This window comes from Lacerta agilis, chromosome 4 (assembly GCF_009819535.1).
Source record: "Lacerta agilis isolate rLacAgi1 chromosome 4, rLacAgi1.pri, whole genome shotgun sequence".
NCBI lineage: Eukaryota > Metazoa > Chordata > Lepidosauria > Squamata > Lacertidae > Lacerta > Lacerta agilis.
This window is the reverse complement of record NC_046315.1, coordinates 74425199-74445229: the sequence shown is the minus strand read 5'-3', so window position 1 is coordinate 74445229 and position 20031 is coordinate 74425199. Positions and strand designations below refer to the sequence as shown.

The 20031-nt window shown below is 44.6% G+C and overlaps 1 protein-coding gene across 2 annotated transcripts in view; it reads left to right on the top strand.

The window, feature by feature from the left end:
- The first annotated feature begins 1398 nt into the window (after positions 1-1398).
- FHL2 (four and a half LIM domains 2) overlaps positions 1399-20031 on the top strand; it is a 32836-nt gene continuing 14203 nt past the window's right edge. The window contains exon 1 of one of the 2 annotated variants that reach the window (XM_033147650.1): positions 1399-1564. The gene's annotated coding sequence lies outside the window, so the exon portion shown is untranslated. Of the gene's footprint in view, positions 1565-10584; positions 10761-20031 lie in introns of those variants that run through there. The other variant, XM_033147649.1, reaches the window with a different exon arrangement.

Below are 20031 nucleotides of genomic sequence, written 5' to 3'. Positions count from 1 at the left end.
CCCCTTATGTTGAATAACCACACCTGGACACAGTATTTTAGGTTAATGGGCAAATAAAGGCCACAACTTTATTGGTTACAGAATGCGAGTGGTATTGGCCTGGGCATTGGAATTGAACCGACTATATCTGACTCCTGCCCGCCATGCAGGTGGTCAAGTAAGGGTCAACCACCAATAGGGGGAGCCCTGTTGATGTACATCAACTAAGAGCTCCCCCAGGGTCCCTGTTGGGGTCATGGCATGGCCCTAGCACCTACCCAGGCTTCGGACAAGATCCACACATCTGGATCCCTTTAACGGAATACCTTTAAAGAGGAGGGGCAGGTGATGGCCACAACCTCCCCTCCTCCAAAACAGGTTTTACCAATGCCTAACCGCCAAACCTTACAAATGTTGTGACGATTGCTACAAGGTAGGCGAAAACCAAATGGCTGGTGCCAATTTGCCAAGTGGGAAAATTCCTACCAGGCCCCCTCAACAGGCGACCAACCGAGGTCCATAGCAAGGCCAAGATGATGAATGCCCCAAAAGAGGATGGGAGGGTGGGAGATCCGTGGAAGCAGGAAACAAGAAGGGAATCTTCCCAGCCATGCAGCTGCTTAAATTCGCTAAGCCACGCCCTCCCAGCCAACCGGATTGGTTGGCTGGGGGCTGTGACATGGCAGGGAGTCCCCCATGATGCGGGGCTTAGCCACGCCCCTGCTGTGTGTGGGAGACCACGCGGTCTGCCCGCAACACCGCCCCACAAGGAAGTGGAGCGGCCTTGGTGGAGCACGAGACTCTTCTTTGTCTTTTAAACTCATAGCAGCTACAGGGCACCCCCAATCCAAATGGGGTCCAAGGCATGGAGGAAAGTATTTTTTTAACCCTTTGCCTGCTGAAAAATCCCTCCTACAGATGCTATTTGTAGCACATGGTGGCTTAGCGAGTAAACAGCAGCTTGGGAGATATTATTATTATTATTATTATTATTAATGCTGGGAGTAAGGATTAATATCTCCTCCCTTTGCACCATTGCCCTGATCTGGATCAGCTGCAGCTAGGTTTAAAAAAGAAGGAAAGAATCCCAAGTACAGGGTGCACAGACAACCTCACATCTAGTTTGACCCTTTGTAGATAAACTATATAGCACATTACAAACTGGATCACGCGCCTGATGGAGCAGTTCATAAAAGCTTATGCGGCAATAAATCGGACAGTCTTTAAACTGCCTCAGGACTCATTGTTTGTACAACTGTCCATATATGCATAGATACAAGCGTGGCTGCCTCTGGGAAAGGAACTGGAGGGCTGCTCTAACTGGGACCAAGGCCACCCTTTCCATGGCAGACCTGCGCTCCTGTTCACGGCGATTCCTTAAAAGGCAAGCCCTTCGCAGAGATGCTGTTGGCTCTTATCTCCCAGGACGGCGGCTTCTTTGGAGATATTGTATTTATAGCTCATCTGGCAAACGAACTCTTGACAGTCTAATTGCTAAATACATAGTTTGGGTAATCCAATAAAGGAATAAGCCTCCGTACCGGCCTTTTGTCTCCTCATTCGCTGACTGGAGCACGCAGAAAAGGTAAGAGCAAAAAGAGCTGCTACAAGGAGAACGGGGCTTAAGGGAATCTTGGTATGTTTTTCTTTTGAACCCTAAGGAACACCAGCATGCACAAAGTGTTTTTGTCGCTTCTCACAGACAGAAGCCAGGTAGCCTGTTGGCCTTATTCCCCTCTGGTGAACTTTGCTTTCTTTCGTGTTGCTGTGGGGTGACAAGAGCTATCTCAGTTGCGGTTCATGCCTCATCATGTTTTTGCTGCGTGTGTAAAGGAATTGACAAATTCCACTCAGTTCTCATTTAAAGCCGTTTAAAGCCAAACCTGCCTCGATTCACATTGCATTAAACAATGTGAGAAATGAAACTTACCTTTGAAACTCACACTTACCTGAATTGTTCAGTGCGGTTCTCCAGCCATGTAATGTGTCCCAAAATTGTGCGTATTAGGAGAAACCTGTGCTAAAATGCTAGCGACTTTTCGTTGTTAATGTTTTTAAAGGGGGGGAAATGCAGATTGGTGCAAAAAAAAAAGTGGAGAACTGAATTTAGAATTAGCAAAATAAGAAACAGAGAGAAACTGAAATTGACATATTCACCCGCCTCTGTTACTTCTTTACTTTATTTTAATTTACTTCAGTGTGTTGAAAGGCAGCAGTTTCATCACCAATCACAGACTAATTTGCCAGGCAAATGGGGTTGCCCAGTATAATTATATACTGTCTGGGTAAGTGTGCTCATTCGTTTTGCTTCCATTATTTCTATCCCAATTTCCAAAAAGTTTGTTTTTCAAAGCAGCATACAAAAGGAAGCCAAAGTTCTGTTCCATTTTCTTTGAGCCAGGATGCGTAGTTTTCACAAAATAAAGTACACCTGAAAATAAGGGGTGCCCCACTTTTAGCAAATCGTATACTTTTGTAGAACATTAAAATCCTCACGTGTACCATGTAATATTTTCAGCTATTATTCTTCGAATACTTTGGGGGGGGGGAGTCTATACCCTTGAACTTATTTGGACTTTCTGCATACTGAGTAAACTTAGAAAGAATCAAGTTCTTCCTCTGAGTGCATAGGAGACAGAATAGTATTCTAGAGAAAATAACCTTTAATTAGTTTCAGTTTTCACGTTGCAGTGGAATGTTTGGAGATTGGAAAATGAAAAGGTAGCATACCCTTAGTATATGCATAGCCTTTTGAATTTTTTTCTCTTCCTGTTGCTTCCTGATGGCTTTGGAGAACAAACCTGATACAGTGGTGCCCCGCAAGATGAAATTAATTCGTTCTGCGAGTGCTGTTGTATAGCGGAAATTTCGTCTTGCGAAGCACGGTCGGAGGAAGCGCGGCTTTACGGGGGGGGGGAAACCCCAAAAAACGCAAAACGTTTTCGTTTTGCGAGTCGCGGCCATAGGGAAATTCGTCTTGCGAGTCACCCTTTCATTAGCGAATGCCTTTCGTCTAGTGAGTTTTTCGTCTAGCGAGGTATTCATCTTGCGAGGTACCACTGTAATATATTTAAACAGCTTTGCATTAGAGGTAATAGAAGCTGCGCTAAAGGATACTGTACTTTAAAAAACAAAACAAAAAAACCCAACTAAACTGTGTGTGACTTGTGACAGGAGAATACTTCATCATAATGATTGTGCAAAATAGCATTAACAGCTGCCGAAACATGCACTGTAAAGTGTTCATCACCCTGAATTGCTTTTTAAAGTGGTCTCAAGGGAGTGCTACGTTTTGTCTGCAAATGATGTTTGCATGGGGGAAGTTAGAGTGATTGTACTGGTATTTGTAGGCTGTGTAAATTAATACAGTATTTGTTTTTATTTGCAATGTGCAAATGTTCTGGGACCAAGAACTTCTGAGTGAGGAAAGCTGTGTTATCCCAGTTTTAGGCATCAAGATTACCGTAAATCAGAACTCCCCCCCACCCCCAAAATGTGTGCATTATAATGGATCAAAATATAACCAGCTTATTTTCTACATATAATTTCACCCATAGCTGTTGATGCTATATTGCTTTATTTGATTATGTTGTGTCCTGATCTACAATTGATTTTAATAAAAAGGAAAATATACTTCTACTAAACAACATGGGAATAGCCAGGATTGATGGGGGGGGCATTATGTTGGGGGGCAGAACTGAGTTATCTGCAACGCAATTGGTCAGTTAGTTAAGCATTTTTATTTATTTACTTGATTTAAGGGGGGGGGAGCTTCCCTGCCCCCCGGCTAAGCCCATGCTAACCAATGGGAATTAAATAAATAAATAAAATGCACACCTGTGAAAAATAAGACACCTGCACCTGATCCTTGCCTCATATCTAACCCAAATTCCACTGTCGTGAATTTGGCTCATGCTTAGAAAATTAGCTTGCCAGGCAGAATGGCTTTGCCCTAACTCTTCTCCTCCTTAAAAGTGCTTGTTTTCTATGTGCAAGGCAGTTTTTTATTTCATTGTTTTCTTAGTAAGAATTGCCTTGCTAAGCCTTACCAAAAGCGCCTTGCCAATATAAAGAGTTGTGTGTGTTTTAAATAACATCCATTCATTGTTAAATAAGAGAAATGATTATTAAGCAGACGGTTCTGTCTGCAGACTTCCTCTAAGCTGAGTTATCGTGCAGTAAATCGAGCGCTCAGTTTGACCGCATCAGTAGGCCAGGCAGTGCTGATTAGCTGAGTGAAACCTAGCTGAGAAGGTTTCATGGTTTATGGATTTTATAAATTGAGTATGAATGGAGATAGCTGCTTTTCCTCAATAATACTATGATTATAATAGTGATTTATGTATATGCTGGGGGGTTTTCTGCTACTAAACTCCGAGCGGCCCTAGGATCAGATAGCTGCATTTCAGGAAAATCTAATGGCAGTGTGGCACGACATGTTACATTTGTTACACCAATATTACACCAGCAAATGCATAACATATGAAAGTCAAATCTGCTTGCATGTGCATTTGGAAGACTTAGTTTGGGAGACATGTACATAATACATAATTTATTTTACATTGGCATTTGCTGCAGAAAACAGCGCAGCAACCATAATCTGCAGTGTTCTCTAGCAGGCATAGAGAGTGTCCATCTCCTGTGAGGCTTACCGTATTTTTCGCTCCATAGGACGCTCCGGACCATAGGGCGCACCTCATTTTTAGAGGAGGAAACAAGAAAAAAATATTTTTCTGGTTTTCCTCCTCTAAAAGCCCTGTTTTGTTTTGTTTTTTGTTTTGTTTTTGAGGATCAGCTAAAAGTTTTGCAGCTTTTTTTGCAAAGGGAAAAGCCCTGGGGTTTGGGGTTTTTTTTTTGGAGGATCAGCTAAAGGTTTTGCTGCTGTTTTTGCAAAGGCAAAAGGCCTTTTTTGAGGATCAGCTAAAGGTTTTGCAGCTTTTTTTGCAAAGGCAAAAGCCCTGGGGTTTGGGGGTGTTTTTTTTTTTGAGGATCAGCTAAAGGTTTTGCTGCTGTTTTTGCAAAGGCAAAAGGCCTTTTTTGAGGATCAGCTAAAGGTTTTGCAGCTTTTTTTGCAAAGGGGGAAAAGCAAAGCTCCTTTTGCAAAGGGGGAAAAGCAAAGAGGAAAAGCCCCATTTTATGGGGTTTAACTCACATTTCTGAAAAATCTTGAGGAAAGGGAGCCATTTCTACTGTTTCCAGACAGATAATCTAATCAGCCAGTCACATGTCCTGGGGAAACAAACAACCTCCCTCTGCAGCACATTCAACAAAGGAGGGCGGGGCTGAAAGGGAGCCGGGGACTCTTATCTCTCTCCCATCTCTTGCTGATCAGCTGCTGAGCGGGTCCTTTCAACACTCCCTTTTCTCTTTGTAAAATAAAAAGCACAATCTGCTTTTGGCCCCTGGGCAATTCAGCTCCAGGGACCACCATTCGCTCCATAAGACGCACAGGTATTTCCCCTTACTTTTTAGGAGGAAAAAAGTGGTCTTATGGAGCAAAAAATACGGTAAATTACTGCTTTTGCACTATTTATGTGAGTGTGTGACTCATATTGTAGGGAATAGAGGGTGAAAGAAAGACACTTGCCTTTGAATGTGCACCTTGCCTAATGTAAGTTCACCGTAAGCCTCCTAACTGCGAAAATCCCAAACATCTGAGCCCAGCCACCCTGTGTAAAGTATTGCATCTTGCATTTAACCTTTCCTAAGGACAGGGCCAGCGCCAACATCTGGAACCCTTGGGCCGCTGCTGGGATACCCACAGAGAACAACACTGTCAATAACCTTGGTTTCCTGGTACCAGGCAGCTCAATCTGCAAGTAGCCTGCTGCAGATTACACCACTGCTATTGCTGCCCATCCCTCAGCAGGTAAGCCTGCCCAGGAGACCCACAGGTGTTATTGTTGTTGTTGTTCAGTCGTTCAGTTGTGTCCGACTCTTCGTGACCCCATGGACCAGAGCACACCAGGCACCCCTATCCTCCACTGCCTCCCGCAGTTTGGTCAGACTCATGTTGGTAGCTTCGAGAACACTGTCCAACCATCTCATCCTCTGTCGTCCCCTTCTCCTTGTGCCCTCCATCTTTCCCAACATCAGGGTCTTTTCCAGGGAGTCTTCTCTTCTCATGAGGTGGCCAAAGTATTGGAGCCTCAACTTCAGGATCCGTCCTTCCAGTGAACACTCAGGGCTGATTTCTTTAAGGATGGATAAGTTTGATCTTTTTGCAGTCCATGCAAAAAGTCCATACCCACAGATGTAGAAGAGGATAAACCAAAGGACACTTTGCTGGGGAGGCACCTCACACCTTGCCTGAGGACTTCCATGTGTCCAGGATTTCTTTATTATTTTTTACTTTTTCCTTTGAACAGCGGAACTGCCCCTTCCCTGCCTACTCCTATATACCTACCTGGACCTCAAGTGGACCTTCTCCAGGTGCCTCTGCTGGATGAGGCCCAGCAGGTGGCTATCAGAGATACTAGGTCTGGATCCAACCCATGGTGCTGCCTGCTTCATTTTGAGGTCATCATTGCTTTTTTTCCACCCTCCTGAATCAAAACATCATAATTATTCCTCCTCTTCCTTCTTGACCCGAAATGCTCTTAAACACATGCCACAGTGGAAAAAATGCTGCACAGTTGTTATTTTTAAAGAAAGTGGAAGATTTTGAGATGTTTTCCCCGCACCACTCATAGTTTGATCAGTGTGGGGGTACAGCACTTCTTTTTCTGTTTTTTTCTGTTTGTTTCAAGGCTAGGATAAACATTTTTCTTCTTCTTCACAGAGCCATTATCTCAGAGGAACGATCATTTAGTTGAAATTTGGGAGACATCCGAATCAACAAGTCCTGACCCTGAGTCCTAAAAGAATCTGTTTCCGAGTGGTTCAGTGTAGAAAACTATCCCCAAGCTGAACCTTAAGAATGGGAGTGAGAAAAGCAAATGGATGAAAAGTGTGTTCCTTCCGCAACATTACAGAGCCAGTCCTTTAAATCTATGGTAAAAAGGACTGAGAGACCTGTGGCCCTCTTGATGCCACTGGACCCCAAAACACCTAGCCATCCCTGAACTTTAACTGGCTGGGCCTGATGTCCACAGCATCTTGAAAGCTACAGGGTCAACAGCCCTGCCTTAAAGTGTCAAGCAATGCAAAATATGCAGCCTTTCTGCAAGATCTTTCTCTCCCACTCTCAAGTGGGAATCTGGAGACTTGTGGTTTGGGTCTGCCACAAACTGGGAAACTAGATAGATTTTCATGCTATCCTTGCCACTGATCCAGTCTGTGTCTGCCTGCTGTGTGCTCCCAAAGCTCTGTGGATTACACTGTGACATTTAGTGATTATTTCAGACTGAAGTGAGGCACGTGCTGTGAATTCCTAAGTTTAGGGTGTATACTTTAAATTATATAGCTATGTTGTGGGTACCTTTCATTATCATATATATATATATATATATATATATATATATATATATATATGAATGAAATGAATTTTGTACTTTGTAACCAATCCCATTATTAGAATCCTAACAAACAAGTTAAACAGGGGCGGTTGCCTGGGCACAAAATTCTTAGGGATGCAAAATTTCAAAACGGGAAAAAAGCAGTAATTTTTCCAAAATAGCACACCCTCTCCCTTACACAGAAAATATTCCAATGTTTGTGTGGGCAGGCTAAGGAGCAGATTTGGGCAGCAGCTGGATGCTAGGGCACTCTTTGTGCGGGCTTTAGAAAGATAATCACTCCCAACCAATACCCTATCCTGCTATCGGTGCTTGACACTCACTTGGGTAGGTCGCCGAGCTATTGCCCCTTCATTCCAGCCTATCAGCGGACAGTGCCCTGGATACTTGCCTTGCCCTGGCTGCTGGCAACCCACGCTACACCACTATATTTGTTTGCATGGTGGCTTGGCTTTCCTGCTGATTGAGATTTGCCAAAGTACCAGTGCAGGAGACAGCCAGAGAAGTTAATGTAAGTGAAATGCAACCGACATTGAAACTGACCTCGCTTAGTTAATGGCATTGTAAAGTTAGCTGACTTTTATATATATATCTAAAAAATGCTATTAACGAAAGCCGCCAGAATCTGTGCAAAAGGCACCTGGTCCTCACACAAGGCAGATGTGCGAACTGTGGCAAAGCCAGGCTTGAGTTTGACTGCAGCCGATTTCTCCCCTATACAGTGGTACCTCGGGTGACAAACACTTCGGGTTACAGACTCCGCTAACCCGGAAGTAGTACCTCGGGTTAAGAACTTTACCTCAGGATGAGAACAGAAATCACACGGCGGCAGCATGGCGGCAGTGGGAGGCCCCATTAGCTAAAGTGGTACCTGAGGTTAAGAACGGTTTCAGGTTAAGAACGGACCTCCAAAACGAATTGAGTTTGTAACCAGTGGTACCACTGTACCTCCTACCAGTGCATATCCCACCTCTCTGATCAAAGGCTGTTCAAAATGTTTTTGGGATGGGGATCCAAGCTCCCCACCTCCACATTTTACTGTGTCACATTCTATTTGGACCATGTCAGTGGCAGATCTTAGGGTCTCGAAATTCAATGGTACTCTGTGTGATGCCTAAATTCAGCACCCCTCTGCCTCCCCTCACTCTATTTTAAAGCATAGTTGCAGCATCCTCAGGGGTTCCCTGAGGATGCTGCAACTATGCTTGACCAATCTGGCCGTGCGCCCCTAAATCTGCCTCTGGTCACATTATGCTTGAGAACAGGGCCCCATTGTGAAACAGACTTTGTCTCATTAGTTTTGCATGGTTGAAGTCAACATCCTGTATCCTCCAACTTTTCTAGCAATCACTGTCTCTTGGGGTTGGAAACATATATAAAAAGTAAGGAGAAATCACAGCAGGTTTTCTCACCTGCAGCGCTGTGCCTGATTTCCTCTGGCTTCCAATCTGTGGGGCAGCCACATAGCCTAGCAAGTCAAATAATTGATTAGCTGTCAATCTTCCCCCCACACTCTATTTTAGCTGGGCTGCCTGCTTTATTGTTTTGGCACCCCGTGATGTGTATTTATACGTTTCTCTCTCTCTCTTCCTTTTTTTTTTTAAAGTGGAAACATTTTCGAACAGTTGCAAAACTTCTTGCAGGGGTCAGCAAACTTTTTCAGCAGGGGGCCGGTCCACTGTCCTTCAGACCATGTGGTGGGCCGGACTATATTTTGGAAGGGGGAAAAAATGAACGAATTCCTATGCCCCACAAATAACCCAGAGATGCATTTAAAATAAAAGGACACATTCTACTCATGGAAAAACACGCTGATTCCCGAACTGTCCGTGGGCCGGATTTAGAAGACGATTGGGCTGGATCCGGCCCCCGGGCCTTAGTTTGCTTACCCATGAACTGGGGGGACTATGTGCACTGCCCACTTTTTTACTTTTTTGCAAACTTACAGAACAGTTCACACACACACCCCGCCACCCTTCCACTTGGAGATTAAACAAAATTTCGTATGTCTGGATGTAATATGGTTTGTGCTCACTCTTAGATTAGCCCCACTGCTCTACATTTGGCACTAAATTTAAACTGCAAGTAACTTTATCATGAGGATTTTCACCTTTGAGCCTCATTCCCATTATTTATGCTAATGACTGATTCTTTTTCCTGTGAAAGAGGAAATGAGCATGCTGGCCAAGGAAGGTTTTACATGATTACAATCTCAAGGAAGGCAATGCCTCTGTAACAATCAACACCAGACACACTCCCCATTTAGCTTGTGCCGCTCTCTGCCAACTCAAGGAATGGAGTACAAACAGAATCTGAACAGGACATTAATGTGCCTGCACACCAGTGTTCAGGTGCGCTAACAGTGCTTCAACCCTGTGTGTTTAAAATGATTCAAAACTGGCTTTCTAGTCAAGAGCTGTTTACGAACTGCCTAACGAAATCCAAGAGTGTCCGTTTCTTGATGGTGCTGTAAAGTCTCTGTTGGCAATTCTCAGAAATCAGTGCCCAGAATTCGCTTGTTGCGAGGCTTGGTAGTCAAATCCTCATTCGGGGATCGATGGCTAGGGTGAACCGGCCCTCAGTCCCACCAGACACATTGCTGAGACTTGGGACCTTTGGCCACCCTGACTCTCTGGAACAATAGGTTAATTTGCAGCATGGCCAATACAAGGGGGCACAAACAGGTAACATCATAATCCTGTTTAGGACATGAACCAGGCGAAGAGGCACACAAGATTAATGGGGGGAAGGTGTGCCAGGGTGCCTGCTTGTGCAAGATTCAAACGCTTGCGCATTTTTCTTGGTGTGGGCGGCAATTGTTTCAGTTGGCTGGCGCTGCTTAGAAGCAATGCAGAATTTAAAACAGAGATTATTTTTAACAAAACCTCCCCCCAAAAGGGGGTAAGTACGAGAGCGGAAAACCCACTTATTTAGTTGTTTTTCATATAAAAAGAACACCTGGAGCAGAGTCAAACAAAAGAGGGTGTGGGGATTTAGGGGTGCGAAGGGTCTGCTCCCTAGGATAGTGTCGAATGCCAGCTGCACCGAGCCTCAAAGAGTGAGTGTCTCCAGTGCTTTTGTCTCCTTATATGGTAAAATGATACACAGGGGTTTTTCACTAGGCTGTGAAGGCAGACGCCTGTTTCCACACAACACAGACGGCTGAGCTGAAATCAGAAGAGCCGCTTGCTCAGAACTGGAGGAATCCCCGGCTAGCTCTCTCCTCTCTCCTCTCCTCTGCCAGCAGGTCACACTGTGTTGCCCATTTATTAATGGATGTGACTTCCCATCCCAACTCCAGAGGGTACCATTAACTGCCTGCCTGTAAGTAGACATCCCTTTTTGTCCCTCCCTGCAACAGCCAACAATAAACCTTTGGAGCGTCTGCTATAAATAACAAAGGGTGTGATGGGGAGAACAGGGTGTGAGCTTGAGGCAGAACAATGGTTTGCCCAAGATGCAGCAACAGCCCTAGCTGTCTATGTTATATACGGTGATAGGGCTTGCCCTTTGTTTTTTAGCAAATATGGGCAATAGAAAGAGGTCGGGTAAGAATAATGGTGTTGTCTTCAGGGGGAATGTTCGGTGTCTGAATGTGACATGTGAGCAGGGAGGTATGGCATTGTGTCAGATCCCATCGAGACAATTTTCACTCCCCAATGACATGCTGGATAAGCCCCGGGGAAGATCATAAATGAGAGTTCAGATATTGGTTTCTTTTACACCTCTGTGAACGCTTCTTGCTTCCCAAAGCAACAAAAGACCTCATTAATTCTTTCCAGTAGCAGAATCAGAGGAAAGAAAGGTAGCCTCTTTGCTCTCTCTCTCTCTCTCTCTCTCTCTCTCTCTCTCTCTCTCATGCACGAACACAAAATAAGTAAAAGACAGGAGTCCTCTAAAGTGCATTGCTATTGTTTCAAGATATTTAAATGGAAGGTACATGGTTCTTTTCTTCCTTCCATTCGTTTATTTAATGTTTAATCCCCGCCATGCTTCTTCTACGTTTGTAACAGAGAAAATGCATGTGAGTCGACAGCAGGCAACTTTTGTATCTTGTCATTTTTATTCACTTATAAATATTCATTTCCCCGCTTTCTGACTTAGCAGGCTTCCAAGGTGGGCTTTGTGTATATTTCTGTATTAATGGGTCACTTCCTATTTTCCACCGTAATACCTTTACCCTTGATTCAAAACATCTTGGGTTACTGCACATGCCAGATTAAACAATTTCTGGAGGTTGTTAAAACAAACTGATGATTTACTCCAGACTGAACAGTTGCCATATAAATAGTGTAGTATAACTGCATGCGACTCATGCATGAAATGCAATTTTTAAAAGTTGAATTCAGGAGAACCAAGAAAAGAGAGAGAGAGAGAGAGAGAGAGAGAGAGAGAGAGAGAGAGAGAGTTATAGTTCCATTTAACTCAATAAGAATAAATTGCCAGGGCCCTTTAGTTCCATTGATATCAGTGATATGGACTCAAAACTAACTGGCTTTCTTGTTGTTGACATATGTCAGTCTCAAGAGACAATGACTCCATGGATGAAGTCAAACTGTTGTGTTAGCAGCACCAAAGTGACCTCTGTGGGGTGCAAGTCTGGGCAGTGTGCATAAAGATCCAGGCCTGCCCAGTCGACAAGACCTGCCTCTCGGCCTCGCTGATGTGGTCCAAAGGAAAGCAGAGCAATACGTTTGGCACCAGCTTGGCTGCAGGAGTTGCCGGAAGGAGGCATACAAGGCGCCATCCAACAATCTTAGGCACTCCACTCTGGATTTGCGCCAGTGTGGTGTAGCGGTTAAAAAAAGTGGACTCGTAATCTGGTGAACTGGGTTCGATTCCCTGCTCCTTCACATGCAACTGCAGGCTGACTTTGGGCTAGTCACACTTCTCTGAAGTCTGCCATCCTCACTCACTTCACAGAGTGTTTGTTGTGGGGGAGGAAGGGAAAGGAGATTGTTAGCTGCTTTGAGACTCCTTCGGGTAGTGATAAAGCGGGATATCAAATCCAAACTCTTTCTCTTTCTCCTTCTCCTTCTCCTTCTCCTTCTTCTTCTTCTTCTTCTTCTTCTTCTTCTTCTTCTTCTTCTTCTCTCCTTAGCCTTTTCTTCTCCTGAAGATATCCCACAAGGCCACAGAGGTTTAGGATCAGCTTTCCTTCTCCTAGATGGGCTTCCTTCTCAGGGTAATGAGCCCCATTTAGCCTTCACTTCCCTCTACAATATGTGCAGAAACCGCCTTCTTAACTGCTGGACCCGCCATTAGTTTCATCCATTCAATTTGCCAGAGCCTGTTTTTGCATACAGAGGTAGTCCCTAAGTAACTGAGGGTTTAAGACCCATCGACCACCCTCACCTGGTTTAGCCGGTCATAGCCGTTCCCAGGTTGTGACCGCTGTCACATGCTGACAGCTTCTAGGTGCTACAGGTAATTGCTATATGCAGGGTAGAGACCAAAGGTGGACCACCAGAGGTACTACCCTTTCCTTAACACCCCATACACTCTGGAACAAATGACATATGATGATTTCCCCCACATTATTTGTTTATAAAGGTAAAGGGACCTCTGACTGTTAGGTCCAGTTGCGGACGACTCTGGGGATGCGGCGCTCATCTCGCTTTACTGGCCAAGGGAGCCGGCGTACAGCTTCTGGGTCATGTGGCCAGCATGACTAAGCCGCTTCTGGCGAACCAGAGCAGTGCACGGAAACACCATTTACCTTCCCGCCAGAGCGGTACCTATTTATCTACTTGCACTTTGACGTGCTTTCGAACTGCTAGGTTGGCAGGAGCAGGGACCGAGCAACGGGAGCTCACCCCGTCGTGGGGATTCGAACCACCAACCTTCTGATCGGCAAGCCCTAGGCTCTGTGGTTTAGACCACAGTGCCATCTCTTGCCAATTACATTACATATTTCCCCTTAAGAAATATGTAATGTAATATAATAAATGAACAGAGGATATGTTTTCAAAAATGGTGTGTACAGAGTGTTTGTTTTGTTTTTTAGGGTGTCTTACTTCAAGAATGGGAAGGTTAGAATCTGTACATACTAATAAGGACTTCAAGTTGCTATGCAGAAGCAATCCAATAGTGCATTCAGCCTTGGGACTTTTGGTTCATCTGCATTTTTAAGCCACCTATTGTAGAACCCAGGGAAAAGAAAAGTTAGGACAAAATGGACAACCGCAGCCTTGAAAAAGCACACAAACTATGCAAGCGCTTCATTCATCTGATCAAAGCTGGGGCTCAGGAGTCACTATTGAAAAGGCTGGAGTATACGCACATTCTGAACATGGCCATACTCAAGGCTAAACAAACAACGGTTGACTTACAGAACCACCCACATATCTCAAAAGTTCATGGAGAGAGCAGAATAGGGTGTAGCAATTTTTTAAAATGGGCTGCCTGTGCGTTCCTGCCATGCATAGGCGACAGGTCCTTTTCTCTTGAAAGAGCATGGATAATAGCCATTTCTCAAATGCCTCTCTAAACTGCTATGGCAGTGATGGGGAACCTTGAGGCCATTTTTGGGCTACTGCTCTCATCAGCTGCAGTCTGCGAAATCAATGGTCAAGTATTTAGAATCCCACATCTGGAGGGCCATAGGTTCCCCACCCCTGTTCAATATCCTGGATCCCCACTCCCTTTCTTAGGAAGGAAAGGAAAGGAAAGGAAAGGAAAGGGGAAAGAGGATCCTAGTGTTCCTCGGTCCTTTCTAAAAGCCTTCCTGACCAACAAGGCTGGGCGGCAGCAGCAAAAAGCAAACGCGCCAACCTCTTTTCGTTGTTACCCTGTTTTCCCAAATGCATAGATAAGAAAACACCATGCTTAACATGGATTTTACTTCAACTAGACCCACACGTAATTATCGATTAAACCTGGGCAGGCATACTGGGTGGGTTGTTCTTAAATAAGAATAACACTTTCAGTAAATTAACCAACTCATATCCAATCTCTCTGTATGTGTGTCTTTCTGGTAAACCAATTACTGTTATTTTAGCAAATACTTGCCAAATATCTAGGTTGTACTCCTTGACCGACACTTTCCAGTTGATCAGGTAGCAAAAGACGCTGAACTGTTAGGATTTACATTTTCCGAGCCATGCATAACAACTGCAAAACTTCTACATCAGCGTAATAATTGGTTGGTGACTGGCCAAATGCAGCAATAGTTGGAGCATTCCTCTCACATCCTTACAACCAAGGTTTCTTTTTCTTTTAATCTGGACACAAAAGAAATTTTCAATACCATTGAGCAGGCATAGGCAAACTCGGCCCTCCAGATGTTATGGGGCTACAATTCCCATCATCCCTGACCACTGGTCCTGTTAGCTAGGGATGATGGGAGTTGTAGTCCCAAAACATCTGGAGGGCCGAGTTTGCCTATGCCTGCCATTGAGCATAGTATCCTTCAGGATTGGTTGTTTGGGTTGGGCCTAGGAGGCCCCGTATAACATTGCCTCCAGTCCTGCCTAGGGAATCAGTCTTGGAGGTTCATTCTGGGAGCTTTTATTCCAACCCTTGGTTGGTGGCCTATGGGGTTCTATTATGTTCTCCATGCTCTTTAACATCCACATGAAACTGGTGGGGGGAAAGTCATCTGGAGGTTTGTGCTGAAGTGTCACCATTATACAGATCTATTCTTTTCCCATCTACTCATCCCAAGGAGAATGCTGGACCTCTGAATTGGGTCTGAATGATGTGGAAGTGGTTGAAGCAGATAGGACAGAAGCCCTGTAGGTGGGGAAACCAACTCTTATGGAGGCAGCTTTACCTTCGGTCCTTGGTGGTGCCCAGTTTGGGAGTGCTATTTGAGTCAACTGGGGAAGCTCAGGTGCTGGAATGAACCTTGCCTCTTCTATGCATGCACTAGTAGCACCCAGTCTGGATTAGTGCAATATAATTCATGTGGGGCTGCCTTTGAAGGTGGTTCAGAAACTTCAACTAGGACAAAATGAAGGCACCCAGCTGTTGTTTGGGGCTAGGTGGCATCTGGTTAAATGCTTTTGAATCCCTGAACACGACAGAACATGCTGTGGAAAGCGACAGAACATGCTGTGGATCCCTCAGTTTCATGAAAGGTCAAGTTCCTACTCATCACAAGGATTCTCTTGTTGGCTCATTAAACAAAAATTAAGTTAATCCCCAGCAACCCACAGCATTTCCTGCCTGGTCCTTCTTCCCTTTGCATAATACATTTCCCTTTTTCTCCATCTGGGTTCTTCTCTTTAAGCCTCACCTGTATGAGATTCCCTCCCACCTTTTTAAAGACTTGTATTCCTTTCACCCATCCTTAGATTCTCATTCCTGTCTCACTCCTGGCCAACAATCATGTCTGTTCCTCCCAATGACTGCCTTTTGTGACGCCACAGTACATGCTAGAACATCTCCTTTGACTCACCTTCCCACTGACATTCCTTTTCTGACCCACCCATTTATTTATTTTTTACAATCAGGTTAACTGCAAGGGGGAATGCCAAAGCAAGCATGAGCAATTAGCCTTGCTTGTCCTTCTCCCTCACACAAGGTTACCTCAAGGAACACCTGCACCTGAATCAACCTGCCTGTGTCTTAAGATCCACTTCAGAGGCCCTGTTTAAGTGCCTAGGCAACTAGGATGACAGGTAAACGAAACAGGGCCTTCTTGGTGGCCTCACAGTTATTGAACTCTATCCTACTTGAACTTAGGCAGGAATCATCCCTTGATTCCTTCAAAGGGTCATTAAAGACCCATGACTCTACTTCTGCTTATAGTGCCTAGCCTGTGGCTGTGCCTTGGTTTTTCACATGGTCGTGTTGGTTCATGCTGGTTTTAGCAGTACAGTATTTCATACTGCTGAGCATGCTGTGAGATGTATGCTTGTATCTGTTTTTAAAACTGTATTATGGCTTGCTTGTGTGCATTTTTGGGGAACTGGTTTTGGAAGAATTTTCTTTCAAGAGCAGCCTGTATCTTTTGTGTGTGTAAGTAAACAGAACCACACTGTTTTCTTGATGCACTCTAGATCAGCACGAAGAACCGTCAAGTTGGAGAGGGAAGATACCGTATTTTTCCATGTATATGATTATGCTTTTTGCTAAAAAAAATAAGGCAAAAATTGGGTGTCATCTTATACACAGATAGTGAATGCAGGGGGGGCGTGCGATTAATGGCAGCAGCAAGCAGGAGATTGGCAGCGGCGATTGGGCAGGTGATTGGTGGCTGTGGTGGCAAGGCCTGCTGGCAATTGGCTGTGGCTGCGGCAATTGGGCCTGAAGGGGCGTCTCCACCCCCATCGTTCTACCCGGACACTGAGGTCCAGTGCCGAGGGCCTTCTGGCGGTTCCCTCGCTGCGAGAAGCCAAGTTACAGGGAACCAGGCAGAGGGCCTTCTCGGTAGTGGCACCCACTTTGTGGAACACCCACCAGATGTCAAAGAGAAAAACAACTACCAGACTTTTAGAAGACATCTGAAAGCAGCCCTGTTTAGGGAAGCTTTTAATGTTTAATAGATTATTGTATTTCAACATTCTGTTGGAAGCCGCCCAGAGTGGCTGGGGAAACCCAGACAGATGGGCAGGGTATAAATAAATTATCATTATTATTATTATTATTATTGGCTGTGGCAAGGTGTGTGATCGGCAGTGGCAAGCAGGCAGGTGAGCGATTGGCGGAAGTGACCTCCCCCACCCCACCCCAAAAGCTAAACAACTTAATTTCTTAATTTATGTTTAAAAAATAGGGGTGTCTTATACACGGGAAAATACGATACATGTTTTAAGACAGGGATGTGGAACCTCCGGCCTGGGTACCAAATTTGATCTTCTGGGTTTCCCCAGTCAGCCTTCAGGATTCTCCCAGGCCCAAATCTCAGCCCAGGTTGCAATCTTCACTGGAACAGCTCTGCACCTTCCTCCAGAGCTTTTGCATCTTTGATAAGACCTCCTGCTTGCCTGGGTAGAGGATGAAGAGATGTGCGTGCAGAAACCTCCGACTTTTGCATGTTTGGCACGTAGCTCACAATGCAAAGGAAACAGCCACATTCATTGCTTTGTCCACCTTTTACCTCTGGTGCCACCCATTTTTGACCTCTCGTCCTACACAACCTTGGCATGTGGCCTCCGCATGGTTGCATTCAAGAAAATGTGGCCCTTGGGCTGAAAAGGGTTTTGTATCACTGGTTTAATACAAGCAGCTGTTTCTGGGCCCAGTTCTAAATGCTTTTGAAATCCCTGGATGCTTTGGAGCCAGGTGCAAAGTTCCCCCTTATAATGAGAACCATCTGAGCCCCAAAGCACCCTCTAACTTCCCAAGGTGCGTCTTGTGAGAGAGGGAAGCCAGTTCCTTGCATGCAGAAAATTCCAGGTTCAATCCTCAACATCTCTAGCCGAAAGGACGAAAGAGCAGGTGATGGGAAAGGCCTCTCTTGAACCCAGGACCTTTGAGAGTCACGGCTATCCAGAAATGCGGCAAGATAGGCAAACCACCTGAACTTTGGCTGAAGCAGCTTAGTTTCATTGCTTCTAATTAGAGATGTAAATACAGTATGATAGATTATGCAGGGTTGGGGTTCTAGGATACTGACTGTTCTGAGGAGTGAAGAGATATAAAAACTCTATACATTTCCATCTAAAAACTCTATACATTCCCCCCCCTACAAAAGTGTGACATGGAAAATTGTGAATAACATTTGCATGTTTGCATCTGCACCCTGCTAACTACTCTACAGATAGACAGATCGATATCTCTATCTCTATCTATCTATCTATCTATCTAAACACACACATACCATCTTTTCTTATTTTCCAGCCTCTTCATTCCATTCTTGTTTGCAGAGATTTGTAGCTTTGATCGGAAAACGGATTAGAGTTCTTGGAAGGAGGACATAAAGTTCTCGCAAAGCAATGAGAGGCAATGTTTGTGCCAACAAACTGGTAGGGGACTGAAAAACGAGCTGCTCCCGGTAGTTCGGTTTTGCTAGGCTGTAACAAAAAGAGGACCTTATAAATCTTTACAGCTTTTGAAACAATAACAAAAAAAAATGCTTTCCAAACACCTCTTCCTGTGTGGATTTATGTCTGCAAAATGTTCCAGATACAAATCTTCCTTTCTTTCAAGAAGGAAAACAAAGAGGAGTGCCAGTGTGTGTGTGTGTGTGTGTGTGTGTGTGTGTGATTGTACATTGGGCACAAATCATGAATGCCTTACAACAGGCTCACAACGGTAAAACAAAACAAACCCCCCCAAAAAAAAACTGTGAAGAAAAACTACATTCCTGCGTAGTATTGTATACTAGTCTGTCAGTCTCATGATCTATGAGACCACAACTGCAACATATCTGGTGTTTTTTTTTTAATCCCAAATAGACGGACCTGTTGATTATTACTGGGACTGCGACATTTAAGGAGGGACATTAACCCTTTCTCTCTCCATGTGCTGGTCCCAAAGAAAAATCTCCTTTCACCCCCAATGATGCTGTCAATGGCAGCTTAACTCTTAGGGCTAATGGCAGCATGGGGAAAATTTCCCTCAGCAATGCAGTGTTGGGTCGTATGAGTTAAGCCCCCTTCCCATGTTCCCATTCTAATCCTGCTTTCTATTTAAGTTAAAAAACATGCCGATACATCTGAAATGCACACATCTCCCTTTTCGGCCTGACACTTCCCTGAGAGTATCGCAACAAGAAAGGTGTTTGGACAATGTCTGGCACCAGTGCTATTTTTCTAGAAAAAGAGGTGGCAGAACTCACCACGAACACCTCCCTTGTTCTCTTAGAATGGCAACGGCACCCACCTGAGAGGTGGCAGAATTGAGTTGCAGTGAGTTCCGGCTGGAAAAAAAGCCCTGTCTGCAGGGGCATAGCAAAGGGGGGGGGGGGCGGGGGGCCGCCCCGGGTTCCATAATGGAGGGAGTGACAAATTATGAAGGAAATTTTTTTTGAATTTTTTTTTTTAATGCCTGCTCCGAAGGTCTTATCTTACTATACTAGGGATTATATAGCTATATATGAAATTTCATGCATATCGGTTAATATCTTGACCCTCCTCCACCAAAATAGCTGTTCACTTGGCTGTTTTCCTATGTCATAAAGGCTGAAATTTCAGTTCAGAGAACACTTTACTGTTCCCAACCCTAACCCTGCGGAAAGCCATCTAATTAGACTTTAATTTGATTTTGAGATGTTTTTAGGAGGTAATTTAATTATTGTTTGATTTTATACCAATGTTACGTATCTGATGTTAGCCACCCTGAGCCCAACTTCGGCCGGGGAGGGCGGGATATAAAAAAAGTTTTATTATTATTATTACTTGTTATTATTCCTTTGTAAGAAAATATGAAATAACATAAAACCATTTTTTGCGGGGGGAGGGGAATCAATGGGGGGGTTGACAAGAAATTTTCCGCACCAGGTACCACCTGACCTTGGCATGCCTGGGGGGGGGTGACAAAAATTTTTTTGCCCCCGGGTACCAATTTACCTTGCTACGCCCCTGCCTGTCTGGCACTGAGGTCCAAATGCAGGCAAACGCTTAGAGGAGGCAGGTGCGGGAAGAGATGACAAATGTAATAAAGAGCAAACCCGACCAAATTCAGGGAATGCCGCAGGGCTGGGAGC